Source organism: Crocodylus siamensis, chromosome 10 (genome assembly GCF_052110815.1).
Source record: "Crocodylus siamensis isolate JL-2025a chromosome 10, ASM5211081v1, whole genome shotgun sequence".
Classification (NCBI taxonomy): domain Eukaryota; kingdom Metazoa; phylum Chordata; order Crocodylia; family Crocodylidae; genus Crocodylus; species Crocodylus siamensis.
The window spans coordinates 55,169,487-55,194,911 of record NC_143404.1 but is presented as its reverse complement, the minus strand read 5'-3'; positions in this window follow the sequence as shown (position 1 = coordinate 55,194,911).

Sequence of the window (25,425 nt, the reverse complement as noted above, 5' to 3'; positions counted from 1 at the left end):
GCCTAGGTGTTAATTACTGGGCCTGATCCCCCACCCAAAAAAGAATAAAGATATCCAAGCTAGGCTGAAAGCAGCCTGCAGGAAACCATAAACACATTGCTAAAATAGGGTGGTGGTAGAATACCATAGTACCCCCTTCTGGCTTGTAAGAAAAGCAGATGGGAAAACGTAGAGGCTGACAGTGGATTATAGGGTCCTCAATAAGTCAATCCTATGATAGCCCCATGGTAGCAAAGTACCCCAATGTGATGGCAGCAATTGTTGGAGGGGCAAAGTGGTTCTTGGTACTAGATTTGTCTAATACCTTCTTTGCCATTCCCCTTCACCCTGATTCCTAGTAAAAGTTTGCACTTACATTCAGGGGAAGACAAAATACCTTCACTTGGGTACTGCAGGTATTTCATAGCACACCTGCTATATGCCACACTCAGGTGATGCACAGGAAGGATAAATTGTATAACCAAGAAAAAGTGATTTCATATGTAGATGATATCTTAATACATAATTAGTATCCAAGAAGAGAATCTAGAATTGTTAGGACAGTTTCTAAACTGATAAAATAGGCAGGCTTTAAGGTGAGCCTTAGTAAGGCGCAGCTGTCAGCAACAGGTGTCCTATTTAGGTGTAACTTTAGGGCAAGAAAAACAATCCTCAGACAAGCAAAGAATAAAACTGATACAGAAGTTACCAGCCCCAACCGATGTTACTACCCTGCAGTCATTCCTGGGACTGATGGGCGTCTCATGTGGGTTTAAAGAGGGGTATGCAGAAAAAGAAGCTTCTCTCTACAAGCTTCTAAAAAAGAAATATGAGAGAATGGGGAGTGGAGCAACGAGAAGCACTTAAGGTCCTTAAGGAAGGCTTACTATGAGCACCAGCCTTGGCTTATTCTCAAGTGAACAGACCATGTGTCCTCTAGCTAGCAGCCACCATGAGAGGACTTGGAACAGTGCTGAGTCAAGACCATGGCACCAGCCTGAGGCATGTGTGTCCTGGACTCTGACTCCAGTAGAGCAAGACTTCACTTCATGTGCAAAGGAAGTTCTGGCATTAGTGTGGGCGCTGCAGCATGGGGAGTATCTGGTTGGTCTGGCCCTAGTAATACTAAGGACAACACGCTGTAAAATACATACTGTCTGGTGAAACTAATGAAGGCCTTGTATCCAATCCAAGATTAGTGAAATGGATCTTAGCATTGATAAACAAAGATGTCAGTGTAGACAGCCAAGCCAGTTGATCTCCAGTCCCATATAGCTTGATCATAGAGAGAGAACAGCATGAATTTCTGCTGCCTGAGACAAAACTAGAGAGGTATTCTCCATTCAAAAGGAACTTGGCTCTTGCTTGAAGCAGAAAAAGGACCCCATGTTGTTTGGTTTGTGAACAGATCCAGCTATTATGATAAGGGGGTTTCCTTACAGGATATGCTGCAGTTGGTGTTAAAACTGAGGAGGTGGTGGAAGGAAGGCACATGCCTTATTCAGCACAGGCAGCTGAGATTGTGGCAGTGACAGCAGCATTAAAAAATAGCATTAAAAAGAGGACTTGGAGTCAGAGAGGGCCAGGATCCCTGCTAGTTACACCTCTAAAATAACCTACAGTGTTGAGCTGCACCAGACCTTGGAGAAGAAGGCAGATTTATCAGACTCTGGGAAGCAAGCAGCTCAAAAGGTTTAAATTGAGAAATTCTAGCCCCTCTCCCTCTGTGCAATGTTGTTTGGACTGGAGCTGATTTAAAAAAGGAGGGGGGAAGTAGATATGTCTTTCATTCTGCTTTTTGTTTCTCAGGAGATCAGAAGATTCTTTTTGCATATTGGAAAATACTATTCCGGCACATGACAGTCTGACTTTTTATAGGTGGAGCAAGTTGCTTTTACTCTGAATTAGGATGAACATATTTCCCTCACCCCAAAACAGCATATCCCATTCCCTGTGCTCAACTGTCTCTGAGCTCTGGTGTCATCTTTGTGCTATGGGGGAAGGGAGGAAGGAGTGGTGTGGGATGCCAGAGTGTGTTGGGATGGAAAACGTCTAAGTGGAAAAGCGCAGGCTCAGGGGTGATCTGATGGCCACCTATAAGTTTATCATGGGTGACCACCAGGATCTCGGGGAACAGTTGTTCACCAGAGTGCCCCAAGGGATGACTAGGTTGAACGGTCATAAACTCCTGCAAGACCGTTTCAGGCTGGACATAAGGAAGAATTTCTTTACTGTCCGAGCCCCCAAGGTCTGGAACAGCCTGCCATTGGAGGTGGTTCAAGCACCTACATTGAACACCTTCAAAAGTAAATTGGATGCTTATCTTGCTGGGATCCTATGACCCCAGCTGACTTCCTGCCCTTTGGGCGGGGGGCTGGACTCGATGATCTCCCGAGGTCCCTTCCAGCCCTGATGTCTACGAAGTCTATGAAGTAAGAGCTGTTTTGGACTGGTTCCCAGTGTGGCAGGAGAGAGGTATGAAGTCAGCTGATGGAAAACCAGTGGCTCATGGTGCCACGTTGTTGCATGTGTGGGAATTAGAAAAGAAAAGGATTTAACCCATGTATATTAGTAAAATAAAAGCTCAAAAAAAAGGAACTGAAGAAGCCAAGTGGAATGGGGAAGTTGATTTATAGACAAAGTTTGGAGCCAGAAAAGAGCCAGAATGGATACTAGACAAAGCACCAATAGTGGCTGGAGCTAAGAGAACCCAAGAGGCAATGGATTTGGTAGCACTACAGGCTCAAAGCAAGAAAATAAAAGACTTAGTAAACAAAGGCCAGTGGAAAGGATGGAAAATTTGGCAAGAGCCATCAGGATTGGCTTTAGCCCAGAAACAAGAGCGGGAGGCTCCCATGTGGTTGGTGCCTGAAGAAGTAAGGGTTAAAATAACAACTCTTGCATGAGCATGGACACTTAGAGATAGACAAAACCCTGATAAGACTGCAGGCAGTGGGATAGTAGCCAAGTAGGAGGAAGGAAGTGAAACAATACATTGACAACTGCTTAGCATGTGCAGCAAATAATCCCAACACAAAAATAATTAAAGAACCCCTGGGACATCAGAGAATTAGTGGCCTATAGGTCTACAAATAGCCAAAAGAAATTGATTCAGATTGGGGCTCTAATTGTGCTGGAGAAATCATATAGGCTATCTGTCAAACTTTTGGAATGAAACAGATATTTCATATTGCAGCACACCCCCAAAGTTCAGGTCAAGGGGAAAAGACAAATAGAACCATAAAAACTGCCTTACGAAAAGTCATCAACCAATAAGGGAAGGATTGGGATCAAAAGTTATCCTTAATTTTGATGGCACTAAGAGGAACTGTAGCCAGCATAGAATCACGTTACATATAGCCATGTCAGGGCGAGAGATGTGGCTACCAGAACAATAGTGGTTAGGATGGGAACCTCTGGATAGTCTGCAACCTTGCATCCTAACATATCGATGGATACAAAATCTGTTACAATCAGTAGTTGCCATGAACAGGCAAGTGGCTGTAGCCTTTAAGAAAATAGTCATAGAGCTAAACCCCATATTGCATCTCCAGGAGTGGGCAATCAGGGAACAAGTGCTTTATTGAGAGGTAAAAGAAAAAAAATCATGCACTCAGTCCCCTATGGATGGGACCAGTCAAAATTGTGAAAAAAAGCTAGTCCAACCATATGTTAAGTGAAACCATGCCAAAATTACAAATGTAAGCAAGTGAAACTATGCCAAAATTACAAATGCAAGCAAAAATGGTTTCACTCCTTACAACTAAAGGCCTGGAAGGAAATTAATGAGTGAAGACCCCATTATAAACTATGTTTCAGGTGCCATTCAACAGACCCAGAAGGATGGCCTAAGCAGTGATTCAGCACATATCTATGATGAAGATTGTGGTTATAATGGTTTGTATAATGTGGATAATGAGAGTATGCGAAAGTGATGAATGTAAGACCATGCTAGATTGTGATCAAATAGTAATTGGGATCAAAGGGGCTACTATGTGTGTAATTTGTAAATGCTTAGAGTTCAGCCCTGACCTACTTGAAGCACAGCATGAAGAGTTCATCATCCCTCCTTCAGGACTATAGAATGGGGAGTATGGAACCAATTCCACCTGTGGAACTTGCTAAACTATACAAATAGTGAAAACAATGGGAATGTTACTTTGCAACTTAAAACACTTCTCCCATTAATGGGAAGAATTAAATGTGTTCTTCCAGAGTCTGCAAAATGTGGAATATTAAGGCATTCATCTGTCCTTATCGTGCAAGAACTGTACAGCACATGGGAGGAGGGGTCCCCATTGCAAGTCAAAGTAGATGTGCCCAAAGGCCTACTTAAAACTGACTAGGTGGAAGTGGGTACCCAAAAGGCTATCCGTACAAGAAAGGTATTCCAACTGTAGTACAGCTATCCTAAGTGTACCAAAGACCTTGGAGAATTGGATAGGATTTCAGTCTGGTTGGGTTGATGGAGACCTGGTGGGATGACGCACATGATTGGGCAGTGAATATTGAGGGCTATAGGCTTTACAGGAAGGATCAAGTTGGAAAGAAGGGAGGAGGTGTGGCTCTCAATGTGAAAGAGCAGTAACCCTCCTTTCACATAACATTTACAGTAGGGAAGGGACCCTTGAGACCCTCTGGGTCAGGATACAAGGGAGATCAGGAGAGGGATACCTGATGGTGGGAGTCTACTACAGGCCACCCTCCCAAGAAGAGGAAAGTGATCAGGCATTCTCCAGAGAACTGACTGAGGCATCTTGCAGTAGGGACATGATTGTCATGGGTAGCTTCAACTACCCTGACATGTGTTGGGAAGATCACTTGGCTGCCCCTGGTAGGTCAGCCAAATTCTTGGCAACAATAGACAACATGTTTCTGACACAGGTTGTGGAAGGGCATATTAGGGGTAAGGCCTGTCTGGATTTAATGCTGGCCAGAGGGGAGGACATTGTAGGTGACCTGAAGAATGGTGGTACTTTGGAAGACAGTGATCACAACTTGGTTATGTTCACCATCCACCCTAAAGCTGGGAAATCAGTCAGCAGAACAGAAGTCCTGGATTTCATGAAGGCAGATTTTGGCAACCTCAAGAGGCTAGTTGGAGAGGCCCTCTGCAACCAGCAACCAGACAATTTGGGAGTTCAGGAGTGGTGGTGCTTCCTTAAGGAGGCAATTCTCACAGCCCCAAAACAGGCCATCCATATGTGGACAAAAAGAAAAAAGGAAAGTGTAAGCAATGAAAGAACTGCTCAGCTACCAGAGAGGAATACACTTGTATCACCAGGGCCTGCAGATACAAGACATGGAAAGCTAAGGCAGGCATGGAGATCAAGCTGGCAACTGGAATTAAAGACAACAAAAAGTCCTTCTATAGATATATAAGGAGCAAGAAAAAAATATCAGGCTCCATTGTGGGACCCCTACTGACTACTTAGGGGCAGCCTACAGTTGATGCCCATGAAAAAGCTGAACTCCTGAATATATACATCATGTCAGTATTCTTGAAATCAAATGGGGGCTGTTCACCTGACCAGAGGCCTGGGGATCATGGGGAAGACAACAGGCTACATGAAATCAGTCCTGAATAGGTTAGGGATCCCCTGCTACACTTGGATGTTTTCAAGTCTTCTGGGCCTGATGACCTGCACCCAAGAGTCCTGAAAGAACCGACTGAGCTTATAGCAGCACCACTGGTCAAGCTGTTTGAAGAGTTGTGGAACTCGGGAGTGGTCCCAGGCGATTGGAATAGGGCCAGTGTGGTGCCCATCTTTAAGAAAGAGAAGAGAGATGACCCTGCAAAATACAGACCAGTCAGTCTGGCCTCAGTCCTGAGTAAAATCTTTGAAAAATTTATTAAGGAGGCCATCAGTTCCAAGCTGGTAACTGACAGGGTGTTAAGAAGCAACCAGCATGTCTTTGTCAAGGGTAGATCATGCCTGACAAACCTGGTGTTCTTCTATGACCAGGTAACTAGGCATCTGGATGAAGGACATGAGGCAGACATGATTTACTTAGACTTCAGTAAAGTCTTTGACTCTATTTCCCATGGGATTCTTGCAAACAAACTGGAGGGTGCTGGGCTGCACAGGTCTACAATGAGGTGGGGGACAGTTGGCTTAGCTGCCACTCCCATGGGGTGGTAATTGATGGGATGGCCACATCCTGGAGGGCTGTCTCCAGTGATGTCCCCCAGGGATCAGTGCTTGGACCCACGCTCTTTAATATATTCATTAATGACTTGGATGAAGGGGAGGAAAGCTCAATGATTAAGTTCACGGATGAGACCAAGCTGTGGGGAAATACAGACACACTGGAAGATAGGGTCAGGATCCAGGACGACCTTGACAGACTGAACTCATGGGTGGAACAGAACCAGATGAGGTTTAACAGGGAGGAGTACAAAGTCTTTCATCTAGGTAGGAAAAACCCTCACCACAACTACATGATGGGTGGAGGTCCACTGGCTGGCACAGTATCTGAATGAGACCTGAGGGTCACAATCAACTGGAAGATGAACATGAGCCAACAGTGTGATGAGGCTGCCAGAAGGGCAAATAGGACTCTGGCGTGTATCAGCCGATGTGTGGCCAATAGGTCCAGGGAGGTGCTTCTCTCTTTCTACTTGGCACTGGGTAGGCCTCAGCTGGAGCACTGTGTCCAGTTCTGGGCACTGCACTTCAAGAAGGACATGGGTACAAAGAAGGGCCACCTGTATGGTCACGGGCATGGAGGATAGGCCCTATGAGGAAAGACTCCAGGAACTGAGCCTGTTCAGTCCATGTAAGAGAAGGCTAAGAGGCGACTTGATAGCCACCTATAAGTATGTCAGGGGTGAACACCAAGACCTAGGGGAGCAATTCCTCAGGAAGACACCTTAAGGGAAGACAAGGACCAATGGGCATAAGCTTATAGAGGGTAAATTCAGGCTAGATATAAGAAAGAACTTTTTCTCTGTAAGGGTGGCCAGAATCTGGAACACACTCCCAGCAGAGGTGGTGCAGTCACCCTCCTTGGAGGTGTTCAAGATGAGGCTGGACTTGCACCTTATTGAGCTCATCTGAGCCCAGTAACTTTCCGCCAATGGCAAGGGACTGGACTTGACGATCTTACAGGTCCCATCTGTTTCTATGATTCTATAGTCTGCACTTACAAAACCCCATGAAAACATCAAAAGGGAAGAAAAAAACCAGAATTTAATGCATACTACTTTAAGGACATTTGGGTCAGAAATAAGCATTTTAAATGCAGGAGACATCTGAAACTTACAGTCATTGGGAGGCTATGCATCTCAGCCACGGAGAGATCAACTGGCAGTAAATTCAGTGTTAAAGAAGCTGGAGTTAAGTAGAATTTAAAAAAGTGGAAACCTAATTTTTGGACAAAAGGCTTTGGTATTAATGCAGGCTACAGCTATGCATAACGTGATGTGGGCCATAGATTGCCAAGTGGCTAAACTACACAGAACAGAGGAAATTAAATCTGTGATACAAGATGCATCCCAAAAGACATGGCCTTGTTTGTGGAACACAGTAGTTAATAACACATGTAACACCCATATACACCTTGGGTTGTGTGTGGTAAAGCATGTGTAAAAGGTTGTTATATATTGGGGGGGAGGGGTTTGGACTAGAAGAGGATCACCTCCGCACACCCTCATCATGTCCAGACTATTGTCTTAGGATTCCTTAAAATAACCTGTAAAACTAGTTTAGTTTAGTGACTAGTTTAGCTAGTTTAGTGACTCTGACCAGATCCAGGAACACTGCCCACCTTTGGATTGATTGGTCGACATTAGCAGTGACATTCTTTCTTGATTGGGACCATGAGATGATGTCAGAAAAGTTATTTAAGGTTCAGGCCACTTGGGCTGGGCTCTTTTTCTTCTGGGACTGCTGAGAATTGCACAGCTGAATTGGGAGCCAGAAAAGCCTGCTCCCCATGGGGGGTCCCCATGGGGAGGCAAGGAAAAGCTATGATGCAAGAAAGCCTCAGGCACAGGGAGAGAAAGTCTGTCTCAGAGTTTGAGACTCCTATTTCCTCCCTCTTTCCCCCTTTTTTTTCTTGAGTAAGATAGTACCATGGGTGGTATTAATATGCGGAGCAAGCTGGAACGGAGTCCCGGCAGTTTGGGCCACACAGACCTTGATGTGGGATAATACCATGGGGGTATTAATCCCTGGAGCAATCTGATCACGAATGGCAGTTACTGGCCCCTTGTTTTGTAATTGTATTGTCTCAGCATAGTGATATAGCTGAGCCTGAATGTCCAGGCTGCTGTCATAGGCCTGGATCCTTTTTGCTGTTTCACGCCTATTGCATTTCAGCAGTAACATTTTCATGCAAACTGTTAGAGCCAAAGGATTCTGAGTACCTATTTCCAAAATATTACACAATAAATTGATCCAGAAGCCATAGTGCAGCATTTTAATATAGGTCACCTTAAACTGCACACTTGGCAATGAAAGGAACTGGAGAAAATAGATAAAATGCAAAAAATCTCTCCTAGAGGACCAGGAAAAGTTGTGGGTATGCTTGTGGATCAAAAGAACAAGCAGCTAAAGGAATTGAGTGCTAGCATCAAAGAAAGTACCACAGAAAACTGGTGGGATAAACTGACACATTGGAACTTCAGCCAAGGAGTTACTCACAGTATTACTCACCCTCCAATCACAGTATTACTGATTGAAATTGTAGTTATTTGTGTTGTACTTTGATTATATCTGTCTGCAAAATGATAGAAGCAACAAATGAATTAACATGTCCTGCTATTATGGAAGGAGAAAAGAATAGAAGAATAGCAATGTAGTTTTATTCCCTCCTTCTCTTTCCATATTAATTTGTTTATATAAATATTTATATAAACTTAATTAGGTAGTTCTAATATTGATAATATTAATGGTTCCAAGCTCAGATGTTACTGGCTATGGCTGTCTTTGTTACATATGTTGCCTGTATAGTCATCTGTGAATTTTAATGGTGAGACAGGCCATGATGGACACCCTTCTGTTTAAAGAACAGAGGCCAGGGCAAGACTGGGTTGAGGTGACAAGACTGCCACAAAGAAGATCCATCTCCACTAAATGGTTGCAACCCATTAGGTGTAAAGAAAGTGGAACTTGTGGCACCCAATATCAGACCCCCAACATAAGATCATAATGGAGGCTGCAGCAAGAGTGAACAAGGCTAGTGAGAGCACTATCAAAAAGCACTAACAATTGCTCTTCTGGTGGTTGCAACCCAGTAGGTCTTCAGTTGAGTAGGACTCAAACTTCTACCACACCCGAGCCTAAAAATAAAAATGATGGGACCTTTAGAAGGGCCATCAAGGCAGGGATTGTTGGCAGACCAAACACTGTCCTAACAAGTGTAGGCCTTTAACTGATTCTGAAGCTGTGTGACAGATGTTAAGTGTTCGACCTAAGGTAGCAGGGAGGGGAAAAAAGCAGGAGGCTACATTTACATTCACAGTAGAACCTATAAGGGAAAGAAACTGGAGTACCTAGGAAGGGGTAAGAAACAGAGACACTGAACATGAGAGTCATGAGGGACATTGGATACATGATAGAGCCAAGGGGGAGAAGAGAGTGCAGATCACCTATGAAAATTCAGGTAAAGATGAGGCCTGTGGGACTGCCCTCACTGCCTAAGATGACCTGCGGCTCACCCAAGAAAGACTTTTTGAATACCTGGCTGCAAGGAGACACTTTGCTCTCAGGTTTATACAAGATCTATGTAGGGCTTTCTGTTGTCTTTTTGTCTTATGTTGCATTTTAAGTTAGGCTACATTGTGTGTGTTGTCACTGTCTCTTACTGTGACTTAGCTTAGGCAGAGTTTTTCTGTTATTGTTTGTCTCCTGTTTGAAACTGCAAATTGCTGTGCTCAATAAATGCTTTCTTCAAAGGACAGACTATTCTTGTTCAAGCATTCATGACTTCAGTGCCACCACCTCAAGTCTAGTATTAAGTTTGGTAACAGTTCCATGGTAATTATGTCATATGTCCACATCCTGAGGTCCCTAGACTCCTGTGCCTTAATCCCTGGATTGTCTGCACGTTAACACCTGAAACTGGTTGTAAGCACTCATTATGCAGCTCAAATTTATGCTACTCCAGGGCAAGATTATCTGTGCTACCCAGCTTGTGTTACACTAAGGTGTAGCCACTCTAAGCTATACCTTAGCATGAACATCCCAGCCACCCCCTTCCCCCACTGGTCCGGACCAGGGTCACTGCCCTGCCCCCCCACCCCATCCCCCACAGAACCTCAGATCCCTGCTTACCTCCCCCACCAACTCCCCCACTTACTTGTGGCTGCCTTGTGGGGAGCAGGCAGGGAAAGGTTAAACTGCCTGGTTGGCCACTGCTGCTGGGTTGCTGCTCTTCTGGCCCAGAGAACAGCAGCAGTGGCAGAGAGAAGGGTAGGGTTACCATATTTCCAGTTCCAAAAAAGAGGACACCTGTCGGGGGGGACACCTCACTCCCAACCTGCAACCCTATGTCCCTGCTGCTGCCCCTCATGCCTGACCCACAGACTCCTGGCCCTGCCGGTGCCTCTCACGTCTGACCCACAGTCCCTCATCCCCCTGGCTATGCTGCTGCCCCTCAGTCCCAACCTGCAGCCCCTCATCCCTGCTGCTGCCCCGCACTCCTGACCTGCAGACACTTAACCCTGCCAGTGCCCCTCACTCCCGATCCACAGTTCTCCTCCTCCCCTGGCCCTGCTGGCACCCCTCACTCCTGACTTTCATCTCCCTGGCCCTGCCAGTGCCCCTCACTCCTGACCCTCAGCCCCCTGCTCCCCCAGTCCTGCCAGAGGAGGCCTGCAGCTGCCCCTATCCCGACTGGGCTGGGGCTGGAGTGTGGTAACTCCAATTTGTGCAGGAGGCAGCAGAGCAAGTCTAGCCATGGCACAGGCAGGAGGGAAGACGGGATGCCTGTGGCACACCTGCCCTGGGCTGGGGCTCCAGTGCTGTGCCAGGTGGCCTAGCCATGCCCAACCCCTGGGCAGCATCTCTGGGCTGGCTGGCCCCGTGAGCAAGGGCACTGGCCCGGGTGCCATCAACCCAGCTACGGAGCTCCCCATTGTCCTCAAAGGGTCCCCGCACCCCCTCCCCCTGCTGGAAGGGCAGGTACCTGCCCCCCATCCTCTTGCCCTGCTGCAGCCCACCACCCGGACACACACACACCCACACATGCCACCCCCCAGACAGTCCCCAAGCCCTAGCCCCATAGACTTACCTACGTCCAGCTGCCGAGGCTGCTTCCACCACCCTGCCTGGCTGAATGCTGGCCATGTGTGTGCATGTGCAGATGCATATGGTGCCCCTATATTCCAGTTACCTTCCCCCTGCTTCTGCCAGTGGAGTACAGCAAAATCCCAGACATTGGTTCAGACTTAACAAAACCACCCAGTCAGAGATTGGGGGATCCAAAAAGAAGGGACACCCATTTGGCTAAGGGCATGGAGGGCAGTCCTTATGAGGACAGACTCCAGGAACCGGGCCTGTTCAGCCTGAGGAAGAGAAGGCTGAGAGGTGACTTGATAGCTGCCTACAAGTATGTCGGGGGGAGCACAAAGATTAGGAGAGCAATTATTCAGAAGGGCACCTGAAGGGAGGACGAGAACAAATGGGCATAAACTAACAGAGTGTAAAGTTAGGTTGGGTATAAGGAAAAACTTCTCTGTAAGGGTCACCAGAATCTGGAACATGCTCCCAGCAGAGATGGTGCAGCACCCTCCTTGGAGGTGTTCAAGATGAGGCTGGACAGGCACCTTGTTGAGCTCATCTGAGCCCCATAACTTCCTGCCCACAGCAGGGGACTGGCCTTGACGATCTTCCAGGTCCCTTCTGGTTCTACGTTTCTATGATTCCTTAAAAATCTGGACCAAATCCAGACTATTTATTAAGTTTAAGGCCTGTTCTTTATAGTCTGTTTTTTGCACATTGTGTGGGGGGCAAAAAGCCCCCTACAAGAGTGAAATTTTTTTTTGGTTCTGGTTTTATGGTATGTTTTGAAAGCCATTTTATTTTCATACAATTACAGTAAAATGGGGAAAAAACAAATATAAGGGTCTGTGGTGGATTTATGTTCATGCCACAGGCCCTTCCACCTCAGAGGAAAACCTCACATGATGCATTTCACAGAACTCTACAAATAAGTCAACTGAAAAAAAGATGCTGCTATTCTGCAACTCTCTGCATTTATAGCACTTGTTCCAACTGTGGTCCAGCCTATGCCCACATGCCTCAGGAGGACACTTCTTTATTCCTATTTAATTTATTGGAGAGGGAGTTAGTCTTGAAACAGTACTGTGGTCCTTACACAGCTCGTCTGATGGTGCTCAGTCTTGATCTGCAGAATCCCCTGATATTCCAGTCACTACATTTTCTAAGTCAAAGCAAGCCATGTAAGGTGTCACATTGTAAGGTGAACCTTTTCACGATGAGGAAGAATAGCTAGTGGGCATGTCTATATGAGATGCTGAATGCAGAGTAGCTAAAAAATACTTCCCAGTACTGTGTCACAGCATGGACAGTGCTAATATGCTACTGCACAGTATTATTAGGCTACTGTGCAGTAGTGCCACCTAAACAATGTTTGCCAGTGCTACTGTAGTAAGAAACTTTTTGCCTGCCTCCCCCCTCAAATGTGAAGCTCCTCCATATGGCAAAAGCCCCTTTTGCAGTAGTTGCCCCCTTTTAGGAATGCTTTTTCTTTTCTACCTTTTTTCCTTCCTCTCTCTTTTTCTTTTATATTATTATTATTTTGATATAAGGTGTACGTGTAGTGAAAATAGAGCTTGTAGATGCTTTTACAAATGTACTTTAAGTTTAAAAGTAAGTTGTACCATGTAACAATGTTAGCAAGGGCAGGAATCTCTGTATGGAGCAGATCCCTGAATGAATCATGGTTGATTGTATAACACAATAGCTAATTTGGATAAGCAAGTTAATGAGCGGCAATGAACACCTACATACCACAGACTAAGGAGAGGAAAGAATCAATACAGAGCCAGGAACTCCTTGAAACTTCACTGCTAAAGGTACGGAAGCCCCAGTTTGAACTAATCAATGCTGGAAACAGATCCTTGGGGCTGAAATACCCCCTGATCAACCACTTCCAGAGCTCTATTCATTACGGCAGTGAATCAATCAAAATTCATCAATGGACTCCCGAGACTGCATGTACCTGTGGACATGACCCCTGGGGCTGACAGCATCTACCAAGAGGGACATCCGTCAAGGTCAATGACTCCTGGTTTGGGTAAGCCTGAGAATTGGGGAGTCACCAAAGTCTGCCAGAGAGGGATAAAAGACAGGGAGGGCACTGTCTTTGACCTGACCAGCACCCTGCCTGTTCAGCCAGAAGGACCAGCCAGCAACCCCCTTCTGAAGCAACTTCGCACTGAAAGAAACCTTGACTGGCCGTTGACGGCAGACTCCAGCACTTGGGGATAGGTATATCTTGACACTGGTGCTTAGTGTTCATAGCTACTTATTGTGAGTGTGTGTGTGCACGTGAATGTGTGTGTGTGTGTGTGTGTTTGAGGGGATCAGCACCAAGGTTTATGGTCTGACTTTTGCATCCATCTAATAAACTAGAATTTTACGATGATCCTGTGAGTTGGTCCTTTGTAGCCAACACTACTATGCACTAACTCCTGGTACTGCGCATTTATCTAGTACTTGCTAATACAAGTACTAAATAAATGCGCAGTAACAACTGCACAGTAACGTCTCAGGTGGATGCCCCCAGTATGTAGTTACACCTGCACACCAGATTTACTTGTGACTCAAGCAGGACTTTACTGTAGATATCAGTCTCTCATGCCATATATAACGGGCTCCTGATCTGTGTAACTGATGAAAAAGCAAAAAAATGTATGTTTTTAGCTACAACTTCTGAGTACACCAAAACATCAGGAGTGCAACTTTCACACCATGAATCAGATGAGACCACTCACAGCAGGCTGCAGGTCCCCCAGTCAGTCAGAAGCCTGGATGTCTAAAGTGTCTGAAGATTAGAGTGTCTACAAGAACAGGCCTGTTCACCATATGGATTTGTGACCCTTTGTTAAGGAGTGCACCATGTTCTGATTGCAAATCTATTACCACTCCTTACTATCAAGTACATTTACTAGAGTAAAATCTCACTTCAATTACTCCATTGCAATTGGATTGTGTGCCTGCACTCTTAGAAGGTGAGGGACACACAATGATGGACAATATGTAGTGGAAGAGGACACTAAAGTGGTGGCAGATACAGGATAGCTACTCACCCACAGCTGGCCTAGATCAAGAGTAAAGAGCCTCACTCTTGTTCTCAGGCCCAAGGGTGTCTTTTTCTGACACACTAAAACACAAATGTTTTGTTGTTCTATTTTTAAAAAACCCCAGAAAGCAGAGAGTGGTTTTACCATGTTATTTGTATAATGGCTTTACACTCAATGTGGTATTAGCATCATATATACAGTGTTTGCCTCACATTAAACAGATGTCTGGGAAAGGATGACATCTGAAAATTCGTAGCATCCTTCACTTTCAGCTGGAAGTTAATAATACAGGTGGCACTGTGTGGAGGGAAGAGGCTTTGGCATGGCTCTGGGACTCAACTAGTCCACAGGGTCCAATTCCCAGTTCGATTGTACTGTTTTCCTCTGGCTTACCACATAGACATCTGGTATTATTAAAAGCCAGTAAAAGAACTATTTTCAGAGCTTGCTCTCCAATGCTGCATGTGTAACCATATGTGGTAATATAGCATTACATAAAAAAAAACAAAACCCGGCCTGCTTATTGAAGATCAGCGATTTTATTTTTCATCAGCATCCTTTTCCTAGCTCGTGTGGTTATCAGTCCCCGCTAACTACTAGCATACTTTGAGCCAATTTCATTATATGCCAGTCTGGATTCATTAAAAGGTCCTGACCGTTCTGTTCTTTAAACATCTATGGGCTTATGGCTGGTTGTAGAATCCATTCCACATTTGTCGATCTATATATCCTTTCCCCCTTCCTCTGGCTTGGGCTGACTTCTACTGTCAACAACAATACAACACAGCAATGCAGATAGTAGTTTTCATCCAGAAACACTGAACAGAGAACTGCTTCTTCTCAGCAAAATGTTTTGCTAGCCTGAAGCTGAGAGAGATAATGTAAACCATCTTATGTTTCCTTGTTTCCCTGCCCCTCAGCTCTCTTGGAACAGGGGAAAGTCACCATTTTTTCACTGATGTCAAGTCCATCAATGGATCTTGTGGAAATGATATAGATTAGAGCTGCTTCTAAGCCATGTAGATTCAAGAAATTGTTTCCTTGAAGCACCCACTCCCGGGTTTCCATGCAGCTGTGTCCAATTTTAGAAAAATGATTGCCGATGCAACAGAAGAGCATTAAAAAAAGGGAAAGAAGACAGGAGATGAGAAAGCAGACTAGAGACAAGGTGAAACGAATTTCCTGGTTCAGCTCTAGGCCTGAAATAGACTGTCACTACGTCTACATGAGACACTTGAATAGCCAAGTACTAAATGACTGTGCAGTAACTGGCCATACTGTGCAGTAGCATCTCTGCATGGCTTCTGGATGACACTGACTGTGCAGTAGCTCGTTACTACTGTACAGTAGTGTCATGTCACAGTTCCTGCCCCGTGATGCTACTGCACAGTACTAATGAGCTGAGTAGTAAACATCTTGTGTAGACACAGCCTGTAAGTACTTTGGGGCAGTAACAGTCTTTTTTCTGTTTGTACACAGTGTCTAGCACAATGGTGTTCCTAGCACTATTGCATGTACACACAAGGAGATAATAATTAATAATGCAAAGAGAAATTAAAGATGACAAATCTGAAAGGGACTCTATCAAATCAATGGACTTAACTCCTGGTTTACAGTGATGTAACTGAAACCTGAATCTGGCCTACTGTGCTTTGTGGGTGGAGGATCAGACCATCAACTTAACCATGATGCTATGTGCCTTGTATTATTTAGGACAGGAGATATTTTCCAAACACAATGCCTGGGGGAATGATGCTTCTGGGTTTTAATGGGTTTAGGGGAATTATAGATCATCTAGTTTTCTAGTGGCTTAAGGTGAGTAGAAAAGGGGGATTCCATGTGCATTGGCAGGGTTGGGGAGAAAGTCTCTATAATACATTTCTCCCCGTGTGACTGAATAAAAGTTGAATCTATAGCTCAAACATCCACTATGCAGGGGAACAGGGAGAATAAAGAAAGACCTGCTAATGCATTAAAAACTCTCTTTCACTGCAGACAGGATGTGTATAACAGGAAGGATGTGGATATTGAATAAATCATCTCAAGAATTCTCCATCATTAAGGAAATAGAGGTATTGGAGTGTGGGTTTGCTTCACACACTATTCTAATGAAAGGCAATTCAGCTGTAACGTGAAATCCTACTATCCTGTTGTCGAAAGAGAAAGCGTCTTTCATTCTCTCCCGTCTTTTCCCCATCAACCATTAGCTCTTTTTCACTATCTACCATTATTAAATTGGAAAATTCATTCCTTCTTCTTTCATGATTTGGTCATGTCATCACAAATAATGGACCACACAATCCCTTTGCTCCATGGCACAAGGCATGCGGTGTGTAGGCAAATATCAGTTAAATACAGACATGGTGCACAGGAAAGGGGAGCCAAATGCCATTCCACCCACCTTCTCATAGCTCCAGAAGTGTTTCCCTGTGTGAACTTCTTATGGTCAGGGTTTTGCAGATACTGGGGGAGACTAGCCAGAGGGAGGAGACATCTGGCACCAGTATCTTCTGATGATTGGTTCAGCGTTGGCTCTTGTTCTTCTATCCATTCAGCTCCCCCACCAATGCCCTGAAAGAGAGGGATGAAATCTCCTACACCAGCACAGGATGGGCATTAATGGCAGCCCGTCTTCCAAGTGAATTTCACAGCTGGGAAGGAATGAAGCAGTAAGAAAATAAAAGACATCCCTGTAAAGATAAAACAAGATCCATGGCATTTCCTCTGGCTGTTGGTGCACATTATGCGTCAGCCTTTTCAGTGCACTCACTTCCATCAGTCTTTTCCATTTGATTTCAACGGGGTTTATATGAGCAAGAGAGCACAGTGTGGCCCTAAACAGCTCTGTTCTTTCAACCAGGGAACAGAAACACCACCATTTCACTGAACAGCTAGGTAGATTTGAATTTCCAATACTGAGTGCAAAAGAGACACCATCAGCTTGGAGATGACATTTTCATCTGAAAAAAAACCTGTTGTGTTTTTGTGCCAAATAATGGCTGAAATCACTACAGACTGAGACAAGCAACAGGGGAGAAAAACTCCCTGCTGTGCAGTTTCTTTGGTTTGTGTGTTCAGCAGCACTTCATGTGTAGAAAATTGTATTGTTTTGTTGATGGCTGGTTGCACTTCCTGGCCCATGCAGTAACATGAGGACGTTGTTTTCAACCTGTGCCCTAGGTTTGGGCAGGATTTGCCCTGCTTCTGTTCAGTAGCTGCAGCAACAGCTGCAAAAGGCAAAAGGCAACCATAAGCATACAGAGGGCTTGGAGGAGATTTGGAAGGAGAACCCCAAGTCTGAGTGGTTTTATAGTAGCCAGTCCTACCAAAGTCAGATGTAGTATAGACAAGCCCTACAGTTGTAACTGATTCACAGATGCTCATAGTAGGTCTTCTTCTCTCTTTATGTAGCTCCCAGCCCCTCTTTTTTTTACCTCTATATTATTAACAAAAGAAATACGCTTAACAAGCTTTTTGTTTGAACCAAATTCATATGAGTGAAACAGAGCGTATGGAACTTATTCATATCAATCCACCAAAGGGAATTTTCTTATGAATGTGTAGGCCTAAGTTTGCTGTAGGTTTCTAATCCATCGGCCCTCAAATAAAAGCAATGTTACTAAGTTAGGTCAAAGGGCCTACATTTGGGGAAAATAAAACTGTAGGTAAGATGGTTTCTACTTTTGACTGCACACTACCTGGGGCAGGGACTATTTTTTATACTGTGTTTGTGTGGCACCTAGCCTAATGTGGTACTGGTCCATGACTGAGACTCCTAAGTCTTATAAGAATAAAATAATACATTATAATAATCCCTTCCACCAAAATGCAGTCACCTCTGCATGTCAGCTGTTAAAAAACATATAAAGATATTACAAATTATTTTAACAGAGCATATAAGAATATCATATCCAAATGAAACCCAAAGGTGGAATTTTCAAGCGAGAATAATACAGTTACCAAATCAGAATTTAATTTGGATGATGGGGCTAAACAGTTCTATTCTTAAGCAAAGGGACATAAAAGCTTTAATGACCTAAGTTTTATGACATCTTGCCAGGAAAGACCTAACTTTAGGTTTGACCTCAAAAGTGTCTTATAAATAGGGAAGGAAACCTGAGAAGTGTTAAGATGTAGCCTTCCCCAGCAAAAAAAAAAAAACCCTCCCTTCATTAATGACTCCTATTATAGCTATTCATTGCATTCTCTTTTCCTTAACAAAGTCTCACATTGTCATCCAGCCCTCTTAAACGTTACTGTGTGCCCATTATCAAAATATCATTTTCAGCTTCACTGAACACATGTAGGAAATGTTGTGGTATAAAAAAAAAAGGAAATAAAGAAAAAGATAATAAGCCCAGATTGTATTGGTGTAATTATCCTCCCTAGAACAGTCTTTCATAAAAGAATATTTTTAATTTTTGAAAGCCATAAATCTAAATGCCTAAATTGTCACAGATTATATATTAACTAAACAATTGAAACCTGACACTGGAAGGTTGGCTCACCACTACCTTGCTTTTAATAAAGTTGGATTTAAAATGGATAAAGGGAGATGTCAGGGGTCAGTTCCAAATCCATATTTAGGGACCCTCTAATAATTCAACAATCCAAAACGGAAATTGTTTTCAGTAAATTTGAGGTAAGAACAAAATGGAACCATTTTTTTTGTTTAAAGAACTACTATATACATGAGATAAACCTATTTAGAAAATGTCCAGACTACAGATCATCATCATCTCCCACCCTCTCTCTCTATCCCCCTTTCTCTCTCCTGTTCCATATGGGATTCTTCCCCTTGATTTTAAGTAAGCTTTGGGCTTGATCCTGCTTTCAATCCTGTCTTAGTCAACTCCTATTGCATTTGGTATGGTCAGACTGAGCCCATCCATACTAGACTACGACCTTAGGTAATTAATTCCTGTAAACACCAAAGAGGTCCATCTTGCAGAAAGGTTATTTCTTAACCAAAGCATACTAAGACAAGCAAAATTATCACCTCCCAGAGACTTCTTAACATTTGACCTGCTGATGCTACAAACCAACATGTGAATGGTGTTTGTGATGTGGATCCTAGGATCTGGACTAAGATCAACAACTAATGTGTGCAAGCACTAAACATTCCTCCAGTGGGAACAATGTTTGGTCAACGATCCCTTGGGCAGATATCATTCCATTCTGTAATACTTAGGAAGAAATTCAGTCCACTGTTACAAAGCCAGCAGCATGTAAAAACTGGGCAGAAATCTTCAGAAAGAAACATATCCACAGCCTCCATTTGGCTAAGGGACGAACACTGGGATATCACAGAATCAATAGTCTGCAGGGCCAGCTTGGAAGCCAGGCGTACAGTCAATGGAAGCTACGGACAGCCCCCAAGGAGGACTATATAGCTATGGCCCACACTTGTAGGGATCAGATTAGAAAAACTAAGGCAGTGACTGAACTAAAATTAGCAACGGGAAAGAAGGGCCCCAGAAGTCCTTCTTTAGGTACATAGAGAATGGGAGGAAAATGAATAGGAGTGTGGGGCCATTGCTCAACAACTCAGGATAGCTAGTCACCAGTACTCAGGAGAAAACTGAACTCCTGAATGACTATTTTCTTTGGTATTCTACTGGGCCAAGGGGAAAATCATGCCAGCTAGGGTACAGAATGAGCAGGGTTCAAATGACTGCCTTCCTACTATTACTGCAGAACTGGTGTATGATCAATTAAAGAAACTGGACGTATATATGTCAGCAGGCCTGGATGAACTTCATCTGAGAGTGCTGAAGGTGCTGGCTGAAGTTATCATGGAGCCCCTGGTGAAGCTCTTCTAAAACTCATGGCATTCTGAGGAGGTTCCCCAAAGACTGAAAGAGGGCCAATGTTGTGTCCATCTTCAAGAAGGGGAGGAGAGTTGGCCTAACTCCTATCCCAGGGAAAATTCTGGAAAAAATTAATTAAGGAGTATATGTGTGATAGGCTTGCAGAAGGTAGGAGTCTGAAAGACAGCCAGCATGGCTTTGTCGTGGGCAGGTCTTGTCTTACCAACCTCATCTCCTTTTATCCAGGTGGCGAGTCACCTGATCGTAAGGAAGAGGAGGTTGGCATTATACACCTTGACTTCCAAAAAGCTTTCAGTCTGGTATCCCATGATGTTCTCACAAGAAATTTGGAGGATTGTGGGCTTAGCTGTGAAACAGTCAGGTGGGTAGGAGGCTGGCTGCAGGGTAGGATCCAGAGAGTTCTAATGAATGGATCTGCGTCATTTTGGCAGGAAGTGGCCAGTGGTGTCCCACAGGGGTCAGTGCTTGGTCCAGTGCTATTCAACATCTTAATCAATGATTTGGATGTGGGGATGAAATGCTCACTGGCCAAGTTCACAGATGACAGCAAGTTATGGGGAAGCATGGTCATGCTTGAAGATAGGCTGCAAATACAGGTGGATCTAGACAGGCTGGCAAGTTGGGTGAATTAGAATCAGATGAAGTTTAACATCGAGAAATGTCAAGTGCTCCACCTGGGGATGAACAATCTCCTGCAAACCTACAGGCTTGGCAATGCTAACCTGACCAGCACCACAAATGAAAGGGACCTGGGGGTAATAATTGACCACATTATGAACATGAGCCGGCAGTGCAACGCTGTAGCCAGCGGGGCCAACAATACCCTGGCATGCATCAATTGATGCATCTCCAGCAAAACCAAAGTGATTCTCGCACTCTGTTTACCATTGGTGAGACCACAGCTGGAGTACTGTGTCCAACTCTGGGTGGCGCACTTTAACAAGGACGTGGCAAAGCTTGAGAGAGTCTAGAGAATGGCCAGCTGTATGGTCAAAGACTAGCACAGCGAGCCATACGAGGACAGGCTGAGGGATCTGGGACTCTTCAGCCTGAAAAAGAGAAGGCTGAGAGGGGACTTGGTAGCAGCTTACTGCTACATCAGGGGTGTACATCAGGGGCTCAGTGAACAACTATTCACAAGGGCACCCTTGGGGAAAAGTAGGAGTAATGGTCACAAACTCCTGGAAGACCATTTCAGGCTCAACATTAGGAAAACCTACTTCACAACTAGCATGTCAAAACCATGGAATAAGCTCCCTTCAGAGGTGGGGCAATCGCCTACCCTGGAAATCTTCAAGAGGAGACTGGATGGGCACCTTGCTGGGGTCACCTGATCCCAGTTGTCTTTCCTGCTTGGTGCAGGGGGCTGGACCGGATGATCTTCCAAGGTCCCTTCCAGTTTTACAATCTATGAATCTATGAAGGAGGCAGGAGGCACACCAAATGATCCCATCTCCAGAGAAGCAGTGGCCTGAATTTCAAGCTATTTTACACATCTCTAGTTCATACCAAATTGTTGGACATCCATCCATCCATCCATCCATCCATCCATCCATCCAAGAATCAGTTTCTTGGGACTATGAAAATGCCTTCTCCTGGACTGGACTAAGAACCACAGCATCCTTTTGCATACCTGAGTGAACTGCAGGAGTTTTGAGAGGCTCTGCATAATTTTCTGTCATGGGGTAACACTTACTGTAAGTCCATCCATGATTCAAGGGTAAGATACTCCTGCACTTTAAAGAAGGTGTTGCTTTTAAAGAAGTGGTGGCTAAACAACAGTGCTTCTTGGTTTTTGTTATTAAATACTACTTTCATAGCATTATAAGCATTGTGGCATTCTGTAAAACTGAAATTCTAGGGTCCAGTCTCTCAGGAGCCTAAACAGTTGGAAGCAATTGTAACCATATAAGAGGACCTATATAAAGTCAGCATGTGCCCTGAGAAACAAAAACAGAGGATGAACTTTGACACAGAAAATCACTATTCTTTCTTCGGTCACTCTCTTCTACCAAAGGGAAGTAACGTGTGCCAGCATTTGGCTAGTGACAGATTGCTTTTCCTCCTGTGTTTTATCTTGACTATACAACATACTGGAAGTACAGCTGTGTGAAATCTGTTCACTCAAGATATTTTTCCCAGAAAAAAAGCAGATTTGAAAAAAGGTTTGAACTCATGTTAGTTTCATTGAATTGATCACACTGAAAAAAAAATCCAAAAAGTTTAAAAATGTTTCAGTTTCACCATTTCCTAATGAAAAACCATTTCCATTTTCAGTTCAAAATCATTTCTTTGCTTTGAAATTTTCCTCAATTTTATTTTTAACAAAGGTTTAAAATGTATGAAAATCAAAATGTTTAAAGTGCCAGACTTTTTCTCCCACATTTTGGTCCATTGAACATTTTGTTTGGGGAAAAAAAATCTCTCCCCGTCCCCACCCCTCAAGCTCCCCCTTCCCCAGAACATCCAGCAAACCATCATCATCAGTATTTGCAGTTGTCTTTGGGAATGAGGATACAGAGTGAAGACTCCACTCATATTCCAGTTACCTACAAGCTAGATGTAGTAATTGCATCTGTATAGTGTAAATAGAAGTTAATAGCTAAGGTTCTGGGAGGTAGCAATTAAGAATATGAAACATAGTTCAAGGACTTAGAAGCGCCAGCGTAGCATCTTCTTGTACCCTGCAAATTGTTGTTCTCTCCGTGCATCTCTTTATGTAACCTGTTAACATTTGTAGTCCCCTAGTGCCTTCTTGATAACCATGCTTCTCCCACATTGAGAAATTATGCCATGAGGAGGTCCTTTTTTATTCCCTTGCTCCCATAAATAGACACATTAGACAATCAACAAATTTGCCCTTAACAGACTTGATATAGAAAAGGAGGAAAAGAAATCAAGAAAGGGGTAGGAGTATGAGAAGGAAAGGACTATGGCAATGAAAGTTCCTAAGGGCAATAACCTTACATACAAATCATAGCTGGTTCCTGGAACTTTTGGTTATATACATTTACTGACAGTATTAGGGTTTGTGAATGCGCAGGGTGATGCCCAGGGTGAATGGATATTAATTTAGTTCTCAAATTATCTTTTACTGAGATGATGGAGCATGGAGTACTAACATGGTGCTGTTTCATCACCTACAAAATATGTTCCCCCCTTCTAAGGAGAAGGAGGCCTGTCCAAATAATCAACTTTTCACACAAAATGTCTCGCCAGGCAGGAAGCCTGCTTTGCTTGCCTGCTGGTGCTTGCTTAGCCAAGCCCCCTCCCCCTCCTGTTTTTGCTAACCCCTGCTGGCTTTTGGTTGAACTCTTCTGTGGCTTTACATCACTTATGGTCTTTTTGAGTCATGGCCTTGTTAACAAAGACCTATATGTGAGAGATCCCAGCCGTGATGGGAAGTGCAGCGGATGTACTGTACGCAGCACCATATCCAGTGAAAGTTCGGGTGGGAACTTGCACTGTGAGGTTTGTGTTTTTCCATTACATTTGTTTAGTTTACAAATTTATTCCTTTTCCCTTCCCTTTTCCCCAAAGCCCTTTGTTTGCTAGGGTTTAATTCTAACCAGGCTGGTTTAGAGTAGGTCTCTTTTAATTTATAAAGGGACAGCTAAATTGAAGAGTGGTTTTGGTTGAAGAAGTGACTCTATACAAATGACATTTTGCTCCTCAACATTTAGAACTGGATTCTCATTCAGGCCAGGGCTGCTTTACAGCATTCTGGGAGCACAAAGCAGCCTTAAAAATAGACATAAATTATATTTTCAATCATATTAGGGCCCCTTTAAACTGCCAGACTAGCATAAAGTAGATTTTCTGAATAAGAATCTGGTCCTTAACTTCCATCAACCTGTTACCAAACGAAAGCAGTGTTATTTCAGTTGCCTTCCCTGTCTTGAAATAAAGATGGGTTCCCTGTGTCCAGGCCCATTTTCTGGTAGCCATTGATAATTCATGCAGTAGAATAGACTACAGAGAGTTTTAGAAGCTGTTCTAGATAGGGGATCTTTGTCTTAAGAAATGGGACAGATCCTCATTTGCTGTAAATTTTTGAGGTCCCAATAACTTCAGTGGTGCTAAAATGATTTATTTCAGCTAAGGATATGAGCTGATAATAATGGCAACCTTCCCTATATTAACAGTTCAGTACTAATGGAGTGAAAATCATTGAAGGACTACATGGTTAAGAGAAAAGCAGGAGGAGTTTAAAACTCAAGTCCTGACTAAAACCTGAAAAGCAAGAACCATAGGGCTGATATCGGATAAGAGCAAGGCATAAATCAGATTATGAGTTTAGACCTAATTGGCTAAAATTCATTTTATCCATTGCCAGGATTTCCCTTTTGATACCACCAAAAGTCCAATAATACCTGGTTAAAAACTGTATCATAAGTGAACTGTGCTATTAATTAGGCCACTCGACTATCAAATAACCGAAGTATGTCTATAAAATGTGCAAACCAGAAAACTTAATAGATACATAGGGATTTTTCATTAGCACCAAGGCACATCACCCACAACCGGTGTCAGATTTTTCTAAGGGGTTCAGGCCCCAGCAACTCCCATTCTGAGGTGAGTAGATGGATTTCCAAGTACTCATCACCCAAAATGCCTGGGCTGGCTTGACAATCTTGGATGGGTTGTTTCTCAAGTCTTTTGCCACAGAAAATGCCAGGAACAAGCCAGCTATTTTGCTAAGAACAAGTTAAGATTTCTTTATGAGAGGAGCTATCTGGGGAAAGTCACAAGGAGTCCTTGCTGAGCGAGTTGTTTTTCTGTTTTACAGCTTTACTTTGAATCCTTTCAGGTTCTTCCATTCCTGCTTTAAAAGGTTGAAATTCTCTGTAGTACAGCCACAAATATCACAGCCCTCTTGTCAATGTCCAACTAGCTCAGAGCTGCAATTTATTTAAAGCTAGCCTGAAGTGAACCAGTTAGTAAGAGCTGGTTTCCTATCACACCTCATTCTGCCTTCTGCCTTTGAAGCCCACTTAACGCAGCTCTAGTATTCCTCGGGGACCTCGGTGGATTAAGGCAGGTCCCTAGACAGTGCACTAACTGTTCTAGGGCTGTTGCTCTTTTTGTTTATCAAGTAAACAGAGAGAGAGAGAAAAAGAAAGAAGTGAGCAGTCGTGAAAAGATAAACCATTTTGCTATTGAGGGCTTTGCTTAGCATTTGTTTGTTGTCCCCCTAGGTATGAGTTACCGAAAGAACAAAAATGCTGTTGCAAAGCTTATTATGAGGGACTGCGTTTGCTCCCATTACTTTTCCTTCCCAGGGAGATGGGAGTCTGATGGAAGTTCCATTTACTGCATCCAAGCAGTTCAGAAGTCGAA